The sequence below is a fragment of the Nicotiana tabacum genome, chromosome 5 (genome assembly GCF_000715075.1).
Source record: "Nicotiana tabacum cultivar K326 chromosome 5, ASM71507v2, whole genome shotgun sequence".
Taxonomy (NCBI): domain Eukaryota; kingdom Viridiplantae; phylum Streptophyta; class Magnoliopsida; order Solanales; family Solanaceae; genus Nicotiana; species Nicotiana tabacum.
In genome coordinates this window covers 93,764,606-93,781,537 of record NC_134084.1, presented here as the reverse complement: position 1 = coordinate 93,781,537, position 16,932 = coordinate 93,764,606, and positions in this window count along the sequence as shown.

The following is a 16,932-nucleotide window of genomic DNA, read 5'->3' as shown; positions in this document are numbered from 1 at the left end:
ATGGATTGAAGCAGGCTCCAGGAGTTTGATATGAGAGGCTCTCAAAATTCCTCTTAACCAATGACTTTTTAAGAGGTAAGGTGGACAAGACATTATTTCTACAGAATAAAGGAAACAATCTTCTAATTGTGCAAGTGTATGCGGATGATTATTTTTGGGGCTACAAATGAATCAATGTGCAAAGAACCTACTGAAATGATGGGTAATGAATTTGAAATGAGCATGATAGGTGAGTTGAATTTCTTTATTAGGCTACAGATCAAACACTTGGAACCATGAACCATGATTCACCAACAAAAAAATATCAAAGAACCCCTGAAAAAATTTAATATGTACTCTTCAAAGTCAATTGATACTCCTATTCTATTGAAACAAAGCTTGATATAGATAAAGAAGGGAAAAATGTGGAACAAAAATTATACAGAGGAATAATTGGATCATTGTTGTATCTCACTACAAGCAGGCCTAATATTATATTCAGTGTGGGGTTATGTACAAGATCAGGCAAATACCAAGGAGTTTCACTTAAAGGCTGTCAAAAGAATACTCTGATATCTTAAAAGAACTCCAGATTTGTGTATGTGGTATCCAAGAGGATATAACTTTGACTTAATTGGTTATGCTAATACTGACTATGTAGGTTTTCATGTTGACATAAAAAGTACTTCAGGAACATCTTATTTCTTTAGTTCTTGCCTTGTGTCTTGAGGAGCAAAGAAGCATACTCAGTGGCCCTATCTACAGCTGAAGCAGAATATGTAGTTGCACCATCTTGTTGTACACACTTGCTATGGATAGGACAACAGCTTAGGGACTGTAATATTTTTGTTCATTGTGTCTTTATTTTTTTGTGACAACACCAGTGCCATAAATATTGCTAAAAATATATGTCCGCATAAGAGAACCAAACACATTGATATCAGGCATTATTTTCTCGGAGATAATGTTGAAAAGAGAAATATCTCAATAAATTGCGGTAAAACCGAAGATCAAATTGCTGTTATTTTTACTAAGGCACTAAGTAGGGACCACTTTGAAAGAAATAAACTGGAACTAGGATTATTCAAGACCTCCCACTAGGTTGAACCCCAATTATCGTCTAGAAAAATGGTCTATAGTTGTACATGGTTGAGGTATCAAATGCTTGATTCAGTCTCATACTTGCTTTAAGTATACATATTTGCCCTGAAAGTCTGACTGGTGATTGTGCCTTATGATATTGACTTATTGTGTCTGAAGCTTCAGTGTAGAAACAACTAAAGAATTGCAAAGGATTTGGTTCTCTGAATCATGTACGTGACATCTTATCTAAGGTCATTAGAACTTGATAACTGAAATTATTGTTGCTCTCAAATTTCCTTAATCTTGTAAGCATCACTTCTATTTATTATCAAAGTCAAGGATGAAGGGCGACTTCTATAGTAATTAAACTCCTATTAATTCTAAAAGTCCGTTTGTCAAAAGTAACTGTTATTAGAGTCTTATTAAAACTCAAATCAGTCTCTCTCTCTCTCTGTCTCTCTCTCTCTCTCTTCAAGTGAAATATGGATTACTCTTTTTAAAAGCCAGCTTTTGATACCTCTCCAAAATTCACTACTTCTCTCCAACCCTAAGTAAGAACTAAAGCAAAACACTTCGTTCTTTCTCTACCATGACTAAGCCTAGCCAAACGCCATCAAAGACAAAATCATCATCAACGACAAGGTTTAAATCCAAAATTGAGAAGTCTATGCCAAATATAAGTGAAAACCAGTTGTTAGTTTTGAACCATCACCTGTTATTTCTCCACATATGCACTCTCATGCCCCTGCACCACCACCGACTGTCACTGTTCCACCTTTAACTTCTACCTTTGTGATACATCTTTCTTAAAAACCAACCACCCATATACTTGTAACCGTCCCACTGTCACGACCCCAGTTCGCCCTCCGTGAACTATCGTGACGGCACCTAGTCTCTACGACTAGGTAAGCCTAACAAATGCGGAAAAGAAAATAATTGTGGAAAGAAAATAATTATAAACTAAGATAACAAAGTGAAACAGTGTTTAAGATGCCGCCTAGCATATAACAGTACAAAATCTCAACCTAACACTCCCAAAATCCGGAACCCCATGAATCACAAGCTAAGAGTTTACATAAAAAGCTCTAACTCTAGAAATATCTATCAAAAGGAAAATACAGAAGGGCTATACTAGTACTGAGAATAGAAAGGGACTCTTCGGTCCGCAGACACAGCAGATATACCTCGAAGTCTCAATGAAAGTGCCTCGTCTAAAGTTGATAAATCTGAGTTGAAGTACCTGGATCTGCACATGAAAAACATACGCATAAAGGACATGAGTACACCACAGCGACACTCAGTAAGTGCAAAGCCTAACCTCGGTCGGGTAGTGATGAGGAAAGTCAGGGCCCTACTGGATTAAATGAAATATAAGGTAAAATAGTATAGAATGACACAGTATAACTAAATGCAACAGCAATAAATAACACAGAATAAAAAGAATAACAACAACTATAATAGAGACAAATAATCACGGGAAAAGAGTACAGTTCAACTCAGGAATAACAATCGGAGATCTCCCAGGATATCGTCCCGTAGTCCCAATATATATATCCAGTGGATCTCCCGGGATACCGTCCCGTAGTCCAACTCATAATGCGCGGGGATCTATCGGAATCCCGATCCGTAATCCCAAATATGAATACCCATTACTGGGGGAATCTACTGGGTGCAGTCCCGTAGTTCCAATATAAAAGTGCAGGGGGATCTCCCGAAATACCGATCCGTAATCCCAAAGTAAACATGTAGGGGCATATCCCGAGATACCGTCTCGTAGTCCCAAAGTAAATACAGAGCAACAACAAGAAGAATACACAGTTCAATTCAAATTCCATACCAAGGTAAAACAGGTAATTCTAGCCTAGCATGCTGCACATAATCCAAATAAGGCAGTTTGAGCAAGTAAAGCATTTAAGTCAATTAGACATGCTTCCCTAAGCTAACAACATGTTTAAATTGCAAGGACTATAAGCAGGAAAAGAAACACAATTAAAAATTACTTAAAGAAAACCGTATTTTCAATAATTAGCACAAGTACGCACTCGCCACCTCACGTACAAGGCATTTCAAATATCAGTAATACTAAATCCTAAGGGGAGTTCCCCCATACAAGGTTAGACAAGCCACTTACCTCGAACCGGCTCAATAATCAACCCGAAACCACGTTCTTGCCACGAGTACTCGACTCCAAATGGCCCAAATCTATTCAATTCAATTGCATAATGTAAATAACACTTCAAGTAACTGATTCCACTAATAAATTCTAAGCTAACACGTGAAATTAGGTAAAATGACCAAAATACTCTCCGGGCCCACGTATCGGAATCGGGTAAAATTTAAATTTTTAGAATCCTTATACCCTCATGAGTCTAACCATACCGAAATTGTCCAAATCCAATGTCAAATCCTCAATCAAAACTCGAAATTTAGGTCTAAGAACTTTCCCCCAATTTTCCACCATAAATTCGAAATTAAAGGATGAATTTAAGTGAAGATTCATGGAAATTAGTCAAAGCCGAGTAGGAATCACTTACCCAAATCGCCCAGGTGAAAAAATCTCTTCAGAAATTGCTATTTCCCGAGCTCCTAAGTCCAAAATATGAATTATGGCTTAAACCCTCAAATTGGGTTTTTAAAATATGCCCAGGTATTTGCTTCTTCATGAACGCGATGCCTTGGTCACAAATGCAATGCACAATTTCCTCCTCCTACACGAACGCGGGGCAACCATCGCGAACACGTAGGTATAAGACCTCCCAGCTTCTCGAACGCGGGAGCACCTTCGCGAACGTAAAGCATTAAACCTCCCCATCCCCAGCTTCTCTTCGCGAACGCGAAACCCCACTTGCAAATGCGAAGAAGGAAACCAGAACCGGGCTGCTGCAATTTCTCTAAGTTCCAAAATGACCCGCTGAGCATCCGAAACACACCCGAGGCCCTCAGGACCTCAACTAAACATGCCAACCAATCTAAAACATCATTCAAACTTGTTCAAATCTTTGGAACACTTAAAACAACATCAAAACACCAATTTAACATCGGATTCAAGACTAAGAACTCCAAAAACTCTCAAATTACACTTTCAATCAAAAAGTCTATCAAACCTCATTCGAATGACCTGAAATTTTGCAAGCACGTCAAATTCAACACTACGAAGCTACTCCAACTTCCCGAATTCCATTCCGACCCCGATATCAAAATCTCACCATCGAATCGGAAACTTCAAAAATTCAACTTTCGATATTTCAGGCCTTAATAAGCTACTGACCTCCAAAACACAATCCGAACACGGCCCTAAGCCCGAAATCACCAAACGGAACTAATGGAACCGACAAAATTCCATTCTGAGGCCGTCTTCACTCTACTCCTACTACGGTCCAAATTCTAAAGCTTAAGCTCTCATTTAGGGACTAAGTGTTCCAAAACACTCCGAAACTCAAAACCAAACATCCCGGCAAATCAAAATAGCATAAACACACACGAGGAAAGCAGTTAATAGGGGATCAGGGCATTAATTCTTAGAACGACCAGCCGGATCGTCACATCCTCCTACACTTAAACATTCGTTCATCTTTGAACGAGCATAGAGACATACCAAAAGTAGTGAAAACATGAGGGTAATTGCTACGCATATCTTGCTCGGTCTCCCAGGTCACCTCCTTGACCGGCTAACCCCGCTACTGAACCTTCACTGATGCAATATTCTTTGACCTCAGCTTTCAAACCTGCCTGTCCAATATTGCCACTGGCTCCTCAACATAAGATAGATCCTTGTCCAACTGAACTGAGCTGAAATTCAATACGTGCGACGGATCACTGTGATACCTCCATAGCATCAAAACATAAAATAACGGATGAACTCCTACCAAGCTGGGAGGTAAGGCAAGCTCATAAGCGACCTCCCCAACACACCACAATATCTCAAAAGGGCCAAAAAACCTCGAACTCAACTTTCCTTTCTTCCCAAATCTCATAATGCCCTTCATAGACGAAACCCAAAGCAGAACCCACTATCCAACCATATAGGAAACATCACGAACATTCCAGTCCGCGTAACTCTTATGTTTGGATTGGGATGTTCGGAGCCTATCATGAATCACCTTAACCTTCTCCAAGGTATCCTGAACCAAGTCTGTGCCTAATAATCTAGCCTCACCCAGCTCAAACCAACCCACCGGGGATCTACACCACCTACCATATAAAGCCTCACACGGTGCCATCCGAATGCTGGACTGATAACTGTTGGTGTAGGCAAACTCCGCCAATGGCAAGAACTGATCCCAAGACCCTACAAACTCAATCACACACGCATAGAGCATATCCTCAAGAATCTGAATAGTGCCTTAGATTGTCTGTCCTTCTGAGGGTGAAATGCTGTGCTCAACTCCATCCGAGTACCCAACTCACATTGTGTGGCCCTCTAGAACCGTGATGTGAACTGAGTACTTCTATCTGAAATGATGGAAACTGGAATACCATGCAGACAAACAATCTCCCGGATATAAATCTCCGCCAGACGCTCCGAATAATAGGTAGTACACATAGGAATGAAATGCGCGGACTTGGTCAGCTGATCCACAATCACCCAAATGGCATCGAACTTCTTCAAAGTTCGTGGGAGCCCAACTACAAAGTTCATGGTGATCCGCTCCCACTTCCACTTCGGAATCTCTATCTACTGAAGCAACCCACCCAGTCTCTGGTGCTCATACTTCACCTACTGATAATTATGGCACCAAGCTACACACCCAACTATATCTTTCTTCATCCGCCTCCGCCAATAGTGCTGCCTCAAATCCTAGTACATCTTCACGGCACCCGGATGAATGGAATACCGCAAACTATGGGCCTCTTCTAGAATTAACTCCCGAAGCCCATCAACATTAGGCACATAAATCTGACCCTGCATCATCAGTACCCTATTATCACCAATAGTCACATCTCTGGCATCACCGTGCTGAACCTTGTCTTTGAGGACAAGCAAATGAGGGTCATCGAACTGAAGCTCCCTGATACGATCAAATAAGGAAGACCGAGAAACCACACAAGCTAGAACCCGACTGGGCTCCGAAAGATCCAATCTCACCAACTGGTTGGCTAAGGCCTTAACATCCATTGCCATGGGCCTCTCCGCTTATGGTAAATAAGCCAAACTCCCCAAACTCTCTGCCTGGTGACTCAAAGCATCAGCCACCATATTAGCCTTGCTCGGGTGATATAAAATAATGATATCATAGTCCTTCAATAGCTCTAACCACCTCCTCTAGCACAAATTAAGATCCTTCTGCTTGAACAGATGCTGCAAACTCCGGTGATTAGTATAAATCTCATAAGGCACACCGTACAAATAATGACGCCAAATCTTTAGGGTATGAACAATAGCAGCTAGCTCAAGATCATGGACAAGATAATTCTTCTCATGACTGTCTGGACGCATAGGCAATCAGCCTATCGCCCTACATCAAAACCGCTCCAAGGCCAATCCTCGAGGCATCACAATAGACAATATAAGACCCCGAACCTGTAGGCAATATCAAAACTGGGGCTATAGTCAAAGCTGTCTTGAGCTTCTGAAAGCTTGCCTCACACTTTTTCGTCCACTGGAACAGAGCACCCTTCTGGGTCAACCTGGTCATAAGGGCTGGAATCGATGAAAACCCCTCAACAAAACGACGGTAATAACTCGCCAAGCCTAGAAAACTACGGATCTCTGTAGCTGAGGATGGTCTGGGAGAACTCTGCAGTGCCTCTACTTTCTTCAAATACACCTGAATACCCTCACTCGATACCATGTGGCCCAAGAATGCCATGAAATCCAACTAAAATTCACATTTTGAGAACTTAGCATATAACTTCTTTTCCCTCAAAGTCTGGAGCACTGTCCTCAGGTGCTGCTCATGATCTTCCCGACTCCGAGTATACACCAGAATATCATCAATAAAGAGAATGACGAACGATTCAAGATATGGTCGGAACACACTGTGCATCAAATGCATAAAGGCTGTTGGGGCATTGTTCAGCCCAAATGACATAACAAGGAACTCGTAATGACCATACCGAGTCCTGAAAGTAGTCTTCAGGATATCTGGCTCCTGAGTCTTTAACTTATGGTAACCTGAGCGCAAGTGAATCAGAGAAAATACTCGTTCACCTTGAAGCTGGTCAAACATATCATCAATACGAGGCAAAGGATAACAGTTCTTCACTGTAACTTTGTTCAACTAGCGATAATCAATACACATACACATAGAACCATCCTTCTTCTTCACAAACAAGACAGGAGCACCTCAAGGTGATACACTGGGCCTAATTAAACCCTTATCAAGCAATTCCTGTAACTGATTCTTCAACTCCTTCAACTCAGGAGGGGCCATACGATACGGAGGAATAGAAATGGGCTGAGTGCCCGACAATAGATCAATGCAAAAATCAATATCTCTATCAGGCGGCATGCCCGAAAGGCCAGCTGGAAACACATCAGAAAAATCCTTTACTACTGGGACTGAATCAACTGAAGGGGTATCAATACTAAAATCTCTCACATATGCTAGATACGCGTCACACCCCTTCTTAACCATTCGCTAAGACTTAAAGAAAGAAATAACTCTACTGGGAGTGTGATCTAAAGCACCCCTCCACTCAACACGTGGTACACCTGGCATAACTAGCTTTATGATTTTGGCGTGACAGTCAAGAATAGCATAATGGGGTGACAACAGTCCATGCCCAAGATAATATCAAAATCTACCATATTGAGCAACAATAAATCGGCTCTGGTCTCAAAAACACTAAGAGCAACCAAAGACGACTAATAAACGCGGTCCACAACAAGAGAATCTCCCATAGGAGTAGAAACGTAAATAGGGAAACTCAAAAAATCCTGAGGTACACCCAAATGCGGAGCAAAATAAGAAGACACATAAGAATAAGTGGAGCTGGATCGAATAGAACCGATATATCTCTACGACAAACCAGTATAATACGTATGATGACATAATTGGTAGCAACAGCCTTGGTACGAGCAGGAAGGGCATAGTATCTGGCATGGCCTCCCCTTTTAGGGAAACCTCTACCTCCCCGACCTCCACCTCTAGCTGGCTGAGTAGGTGGGGTAGCAACTGGAGCTATAACCATATCCTGAGAACTCTGTGGGGCACGCTGTGGCTGAGAAGTCTGTGGAGGTGCACCCCTCCTAAGTTTGGGTGAATTACTCACCATATGGCGTGTGTTACCACACTCAAAACAAGCTCTAGGAGGATGTGTTGGCTGTGACTGGCTCGGGCCATGTCTACTGGACTGACCACTGAAAGCACCACGGGCAGGAGGTGCGCTAGATACTCGAGGTGCACAATATGGCTCATGAGGCCTAGGAGGAGCTGGAATACCACTGGCTACTAGAAGAGCTAAATGAACAGGGCGACTCATATAACCCCTACCATAACAACCTGCAGCTGGGGCACGGGCACCAGAATAATGGCCCGACTCTCGAGACCTCTTGGCCCCTCTCTCCTCTCTATCCCTAGTATGAATACCCTCAATCCTCATAGCAATGCTCACCACCTGCTGATAAGAAATATCCATCTCCAACTCACGAGCCATGCTAGACCTGATGCTAGGAATAATCCCCTCAATAAACTGGCGAACCCTCTCGCGAAAAGTAGAAACCAAGGCTGGGGCATGTCTAGCCAAGCTAGTGTAACAGACAACATACTCCAAGACAGTCATAGTACCCTGGTGCAAATGCTCAAACTCTGCGCGCCATGCATCCCTAAGGCTTTGAGGAACATACTCCCTCAGGAACATATCTGAAAATTGAGTCCAAGTCAGGAAGGAGCCTCATCCGGACTAATCTAACTCATAGGTGTGCCACCACTCATAGGCGGCTCCTCGAAGCTGGAAAGCAGTGAAGGAAACTCTGCTTGATCCTGATATACCCATGGTGTAGAGAATACGGTAGCACTCATCTTGAAATTCCAGAGCATCGTCTGATGCTAGACCACTAAATACAGGAGGCTTGTACTTCTTGAACCTCTCAAGCCTCAGCTGCTCATCCTCGAAAACCGCTGCCCTGTCCTCCGGCTGATCTCAGACTGTAGGTTGTATAAGAATAATCTCTAGGACCTGCTCAACATGCACTCACTACTCAGGAGTGCGGGCGGTGGGAGACTGTGCCCCTCCCCTGGCCTGAGATGTATCTGCAGTAAGGGGAAGCAACCCTGCCTGAGCCAGAGTGGTGTACATGCTCATGAACTACGCAAGAGTCTCCTGGAGTGCTGGAGTAGTAGTAGCAGTAGGCATATCAGGTGCATGGACTTCGGTTGGAACTGCTGGTGGTACCTCGGTGGCAGCTTGCGCAGGTGCTCTGGATGCACCACGTGCGCGTCCTCGGCCTCTACCTCGGCCCCGGCCTCTAACGACTGTAGTAGGGGGCCCCTGGCCCCAACCTCTAAGACGTGTCCTCACCATGTGTGAGAGAATAGAAGACAGAAGTTTAGAATTGTGATATCAAAATCTCACATGACAAGGAAATCAAATGAAGTGGAATTTTCCTAACAGTTACATAGCCTCTCGTAGATAAGTACAGACGCCTCCGTACCGATACGCGAGACTCTAATAAACCGGCTTGTGATTCATGACTCCTATGAACCTAGAGCACTGATACCAACTTGTCACGACCCCAGTTCGCCCTCTATGAACTATCGTGACGACACCTAGTCTCTATGACTAGGTAAGCCTAACAAATGCGGAAAAGAAAACAATTGCGGAAAGAAAATAATTATAAACTAAGATAACAAAGTGAAATAGTGTTTAAGATGTCGCCTGGCATATAACAGTACAAAATCTCAACTAACACTCCCAAAATCCGGAATCCCATGAATCACAAGCTAAGAGTTTACATAAAAAGCTCTAACTTCAGAAATATCTATCAAAAGCAAAATACAAAAGGGCTATACTTGTACTGAGAATAGAAAGGGACTCTTGGGTCTACGGATGTGGAAGATATACCTCGAAGTCTCTATGAAAGTGCCTCGCCTCAGGGGTGATAGGAGTGAGTCGAAGTACCTGTATCTGCACATAAACAATTTGCGCAGAAAGGGCATGAGTTCACCACAGCGGTACTCAGTAAGTGCCAAGCCTAACCTCGGTTGGGTAGTGACGAGAAAAGTCAGGGCCCTACTGAGATTAAATGAAATATAAGGTAAAATAGTATAGAATGAGATAGTATAACTAAATGCAACAGTAAGAAATAACACAGAATAGAAAGAACAACAACAACTATAATAGAGACAAATAATCACGGAAAAAGAGTACAGTTCAACTCAGGAATAACAACCGGGGATCTTCCAGGATACCGTCCTGTAGTCCCAATATACATATCCAGGGGATCTCCCGGGATACCGTCCCGTAGTCCAACTCATAATGCGCGGGGATCTACCGGAATCCCGATCCGTAGTTCCAAATGTAAATACCTAGTACTGGGGGGAATCTACCGGGTGCAGTCCCGTAGTACCAATATAAAAGTGCAGGGGGATCTCCCAGAAAACCGATCCGTAGTCCAAAGTAAACATGCAAGGGGATCTCCCAGGATACCGTCCCATAGTCCCAAAGTAAACACATAGCAACAACAAGAAGAATACACAATTCAATTCAAATTCCATACCAAGGTAAAATAGGTATTTCTAGCCTAGCATGCTGCACATAATCCAAATAAGCCAGTTTGAGCAAGTAAAGCAATTAAGTCAATTAGACATGCTTCCCTAAGCTAACAACGGGTTTAAATTGCAAGTATAAACAGGAAAAGAAACACAATTAAAAATTACTTAAAGAAAATCAGATTTTCAACAATTAGCACAAGTATGCACTCGTCACCTCACGTACAAGGCATTTCAAATATCAATAATACCAAATCCTAAGGGGAGTTCCCCCACACAAGGTTAGGCAAGCCACTTACCTCGAACCGGATCAATAATCAACCCGAAACCACGTTCTTGCCACGAGTACTCGACTCCAAATGGACCAAATCTATTCAATTCAATTGCATAATATAAATAACACTTCAAGTAACTGATTCCACTATAAATTCTAAGCTAATACGCGAAATTAGGTAAAATGATCAAAATGCCCTCTGGGCCCACGTCTCGGAATCGTATAAAATTTATATTTTCAGATTCCTCATACCCTCACGAGTCTAACCATACAAAAATTATCCAAATTCAATGTCAAATCCCCTATCAAAACTCAAAATTTAGGTCTAAGAACTTTCCCCCAATTTTTTACCATAAATTCGAAATTAAATGATGGATTTAAGTGAAGATTCATGGAAATTAGTCTAAGCCGAGTAGGAATCACATACCAAATCGCCCACATGAAAATCTCTTCAAATATTGCAATTTCCCGAGCTCCCAAGTCCAAAATATGAATTATGGCTTAAACCCTCGAATTGGGTTTTTAATATCTGCCCAGGTATTTCCTTCTTCGCGAACGTGGAAGGTTCCTCGCGTTCGTGAAGTACAACTCCGCTTGGGTCCAGTTTTCCTTCATCGCGAACGTGATACCCTGGTCGAAAACGCCATAGACAATTTTCTCCTCCTACGCGAACGCGAGACAACCATCGCGAACACGTAGGTATAAGACCTCCCAGCTTCCCGAACGAGGGAGCACCTTTGCAAACGCGAAGCATTAAACCTCCCCCAACCCCAGCTCCTCTTTGCGAAAGTGAGACCCCGCTCGCAAACATGAAGAAGGAATCTAGAACTGGGTTGCTGCAATTTTCTGTAATTTCTCTAAGTTACAAAATAACCCGTTGAGCATCCGAAACACACTCGAGGCCCCCGGGACCTCAACCAAACATGCCATCAAATCCTAAAACATCATTCAAACTTGTTCAAATCTTCTAAACACTCAAAACAACATCAAAACACCAAATTAACATCGGATTCAAGCCTAAGAACTCCAAAAACTCTCAAATTACGTTTTCGATCAAAAAGTCTATCAAACCTCATCTGAATAACCTGAAATTTTGCAAGCACATCACATTCAACACTACGGATCTACTCCAACTTCCAGGATTCCATTCCGACCCCGATATCAAAATCTCACTATCGAATTAGAAACTTTACAAATTCAACTTTCGGCATTTCAAGCCTAAATAAGCTACATACCTCCAAAACACAATCCGAACATGCCCCTAAGTCCAAAATCACCCAATGGAGCTAACAGAACTGACAGAATTCCATTCCGAGGTTGTCTTTATACTGCTCCAACTACGGTCCAAATTCTAAAGCTTAAGGTCTCATTTAGGGACTAAGTATCCCAAAACACTCCAAAACTCAAAACCAAGCATCCCCGCAAATCAAAATAGCGGAAACAAATACGGAGAAAGTAGTTAATAGGGTATCAGGACGTTAATTCTTAAAACGAGCAGTCGGGTCGTCACACCCACAAATTACCTCCAAACCCATAAAATTCAAGGCTACTTCAAGGAAATTAGTAAAGGGTGAAAATATAGTTGATCGAGTTGTGGCTAAGGGGGAACTAGAGGTAAAAGGGACTACTGCTCGGGGGGAACCTTCACTCGCCAAGGATGCTCAAGTAAACACTCCTCCATCAAAACTTGATGTTCTAGCATCTGCAATTGAGGTGTTCCTGTTAGAAGTTATTGAACCACTGAGGGACACACCATATGTAAAACGTACTGCCATAGAAAAGGAAGTACTAGCTCAGAAAAAAAGCTTAGAAATAGTTGCAGACCTGCCTGTGGTTGAGGGGAAGGTGAGAAAGAAACACAGGATAACAAAGGTTTCAATGGAAGTTCTTATTGTTGGACTGATGATGAGGAGGATGAAGAAGCAAATACGGAAGGAGAAGGAGAAACATATAAGGAGGAAGAAAGGGTACAGGAGAAAGATCAAAGTTCAAAAGAAAAAAAATGAGAATTAGGGCGAATCAGGTGAAGGGAATGAAGGTGAGATAGAAGAAATACAAGGTGAACAAGTAGGAGATTCAGAAGAAGAAGAAGAAGAAAAAAGAAGTTTGGGAGAAGATGACTCTGAATGTGAGGGTAATGAAGAGGAAAAAGAAAGTGAAGGTAAGGGTTCTGAATCTGAAGGTGAGGAGGACAATGCAAGTGAGGAATATGAAGGCTCTATAAATATTGGGAATACAGCCATGACCACTTTGGAGGAAGTTCATAAAGAGGAATGATTGCAGGAACCTAGGCCTTCCTTAACTCCTTTCGTAGGAGATAAGGAAGTTGAAACTGATGAGGATAATTTGACATTGTCTGAGATAGAAAAATGAACAAGAAAACCCCTGCAAAGCCTACAAGAACAACTTCACGGGCAAGAAAGGAATTGGATACTCCTACTAGGACTCCTCTCCCCAGGAGAAAGAGAAAGGTTGTTGATGCACAAATTATCAAGGAGGATAGGAGTTCAAAGAGGACAAGAAAGCAAGTTATTGTTGTTGAAGCTGTTGTTGACTTGGATGTAGATGATGGGCCTGGTTCTTCCCTTGAGAGTATGAAACCATCATTAAAGAAGACTGCTGCTAAACCCACCAAAGCAACTGCCACCTCTTAGAAGCTTAGCAAAGGAAAGAAGAAAAGGATTGAGCCAGGAGTACTTGACAGACTAACTGAGTTCAAATGCAGAAAAGGTGTCAAATGGGAAGATACTTGCTAACACTAATGAAAAGGGTATGGCTCAGTTGGTAGAAAAGCTTGACTTGCAGGGATGGACATACATATTTGTCAAAGCCTTTCCCTATGTTTGTGTACCTGCAGTGGTTGAGTTTTATGCCAACTTTCAGTTTGATGGCAAAGTGGTGAAGAGTTCTGTGAGAGATTTTGAGTTGGAGTTTGATGCTTCAAAGCTTGGGTTGTTGCTGAACATTCTCTCCTTGGGATTTGACAATTATTAGATGAAGAAATGGCCTGGAATTGACAATAATGAGGACACATACATTGTGGTTACTAGAAAGTTTTTGTAGATGTTTGATTTGGATGCTCATCAAAAGGTGTATAAAACTAACATGACATCTTTTCACAGTTTGTTATTTTATTTTGTGAACTCCTACATTTTGCAGAGGTTTGAGAGGAGGCATGAGGCCATCTTACTTGACATGGTTACGATGGAGCTGTTGGACATAGGTAGGGAAAGTAACCTTCCTAGCTTGATAATTCAACATATGGAAAGGTTTGTAGACACTACTAAGCCCAAGCATGCTATGCCTTATGGCTTCACGTTAACTGAGTTGTTTGACATGCTCAATATCTCATTGCCTAAACTGAATTTTGGCAATCACAATGATGTTCTAGATGTTGTCATGCTCAAGCAGTGTGGCTATGCTAAGATCAAGGGTAGAGGTCCAACTGGTTCTGCTATTTTTCCTGGGAGCTACAGGGCTGTTGAACTCTCTAATAAGTTGGAGCTGGATTTGGAAGAAAATGCTAAGCTCAGGGAGGAAAATGATGAATTGCAGAATTAAATCAGGCAACTTAGGGAGGAGCTGAGAAAATACAGAGATGCTCATGTACACAAGATTGCTACTAATGTGAAGGCCTTGACCTCCTCTACCTCTCTCCCTTGCTATTGGTGCTTAACCCATTGTCTTATGTCCATTTCTAGTTTGCTCATTGATGCTTTGTCTTTTGTTTTTATTGTCTAGTTCTGATTAGTATGCAACAAGTTTTAATTTATTTTATTTTAATATTTTAAATCAAGGCCCTAGGCTTAATTTGACACTCCTTAATAAATTTTGTTATGTTGTTTCCCTGCTTCTCACGTAATCTATATCAATAGCATAGTTCATTTGTTTTGATTCTTCTGGTATTTGTATTGTATCCTAAATGGCCATGAATCGTGCACTAACTGGTTGCAAAGTATATCTCAGAAGTGTTTCCTTTTTTTTTCTCGATGATGCCAAAAGGGAGAAGATAGAGGGGGAGATATGCTTGTTCTACTCAAAATTGTTGTTCTCAACAACTGTGATGTTGTGTACATGTTTAAAAATGATATTACTTGGTTCGTGAGTATAAAGTTTGTCATCATTAGAAAGGGAGAATTTGTTGAGAATTGAGTTTTGATGATTAATAATTGTGTCCAGTGAACGTGTGCTAAGAACCAAGTTCTTAGAGTAGCTGCTGAAGGTTTTTACAAGGCAGTAACTTTTATACAAAGTTACTGCGGATCGATATTGCTAGAAAGGACTCTTGATGTGATAAGGACCGATGCCCAAGAATATGTGTCTGCATTTCTATAGAGTCACAAGATTCATGGAGTCCTTAGACTTCAGGATTGCAAGCAAACGAGATTTTGATTGTATGTAGGACTCCCATATATCTTAGAGTACTGGGAAGTTAAATACTTTCACTATGGACTGTGAAGGACATACTCTTGCACATCAACAGAAGAACGCAACATAGCATTTTCAGGTCAACACTCAATTCTATCATTAGTGTGTTTTGAAATTCATTTTTCTCGAGTCTATTTAGTTCATGTGTATTAGAAGATTGAGTTGTAATCAAGATGTTATTTAAAACATGTTAGTTGGAGTATTGTTTCAGTGTGCAAGTTAGAGTATCTTGTAATTAATACAAGAAGTAAAAGTAGGAGAAGTGTGTGGGTATTGATTTACAAGTTTTGTAATCAATATATTTGGCTGATTTGTCCGAGTGAAGTTGACGATAAAATCTTATATGGTAGGTCATGGTATTTACACCTTTGAGCTGCGAGATTTTTCACGTAAAAAATTATTGTTCTTGTTTTACTGTTTATTTCATTTATGCGTAAGGAGTAAGAAAAAGAACCAAGTTATTTAGTGATCTAGGAAGGCACTCAAAAAATAATAGAAATATGAGAATACACTATAACTACAGGTATAATAAAGCAATATAGGCATGAAAAAGAATTATGCTCGACTACTCACTAACCTACCCTAATTCTCGACTTTCACACCCTCCTATCAAGGGTCATATCCTCGGTAAATTAAAGATATGTCATGCTCTGCCTAATTACCTCTCCCCAATACTTCTTTATCCTACCTTTACCTCTCCTTACCCCTACCATAGCCAACCTCTCACATTTTAATTTTTTTTTGATGAAGCATTAGTTTCATTTATTTTTCCTTGTACTAAATTTCTATTTCCCCACCCACCTTTGTTCTTTTATCTTTATCCCCCAATTTTTCAAGTTCTTGTTGGTTGACTTTCATCCTTTCATGTAGGCTTGTTAAATCTTACCATTAAATTAACAATATGATAAATTTAGAGCATGTTAATCATGATAAATAATTTCCCTTCATGTTATAAATAAAGGCTCTTACCATAACAAACTTTTTGTGAATTAGTCTAAGAATGCTTTATCCTGTGTGCCCTTCCCCTTTTATTTGGATTTAAATCCTTATTTATGATTTCTTTATCTTCCTGAAACTGACTTGCCTCTTTATTTTCTTTTTCTCATAACTGTCTTTCAATTTATTTTTTTTGGTTGACCGCTAGGCAAGCGCCTAGGGCTAGTTTTTATATATATAATTCAAAAATCCAAATTTAAATACAAAGTCGGGAGGTCTTAGATGATGAAAGAAATAAACATTGTTGATTACATAGATCCTATTACCAAAATTGAGCAATGAACTCAAAATTGATATTACATTATGCATAACTAAACTTTGTAATTATTAAAAGTAGCCCAAGTGAGTCCATGTCCACGTTGTATCTCTAGTCTATAACGTCCAGCCCATGTCCATGTTGCATGTCCAAATTTCTTCAGCCCAATACCAGTACATAAATTGTTTGCATGCATATCCGACGTCCAGCTTTCCAAATGTAACCCCATTTCCTTGTTCATTCTCGCCCATTAAACATACCAA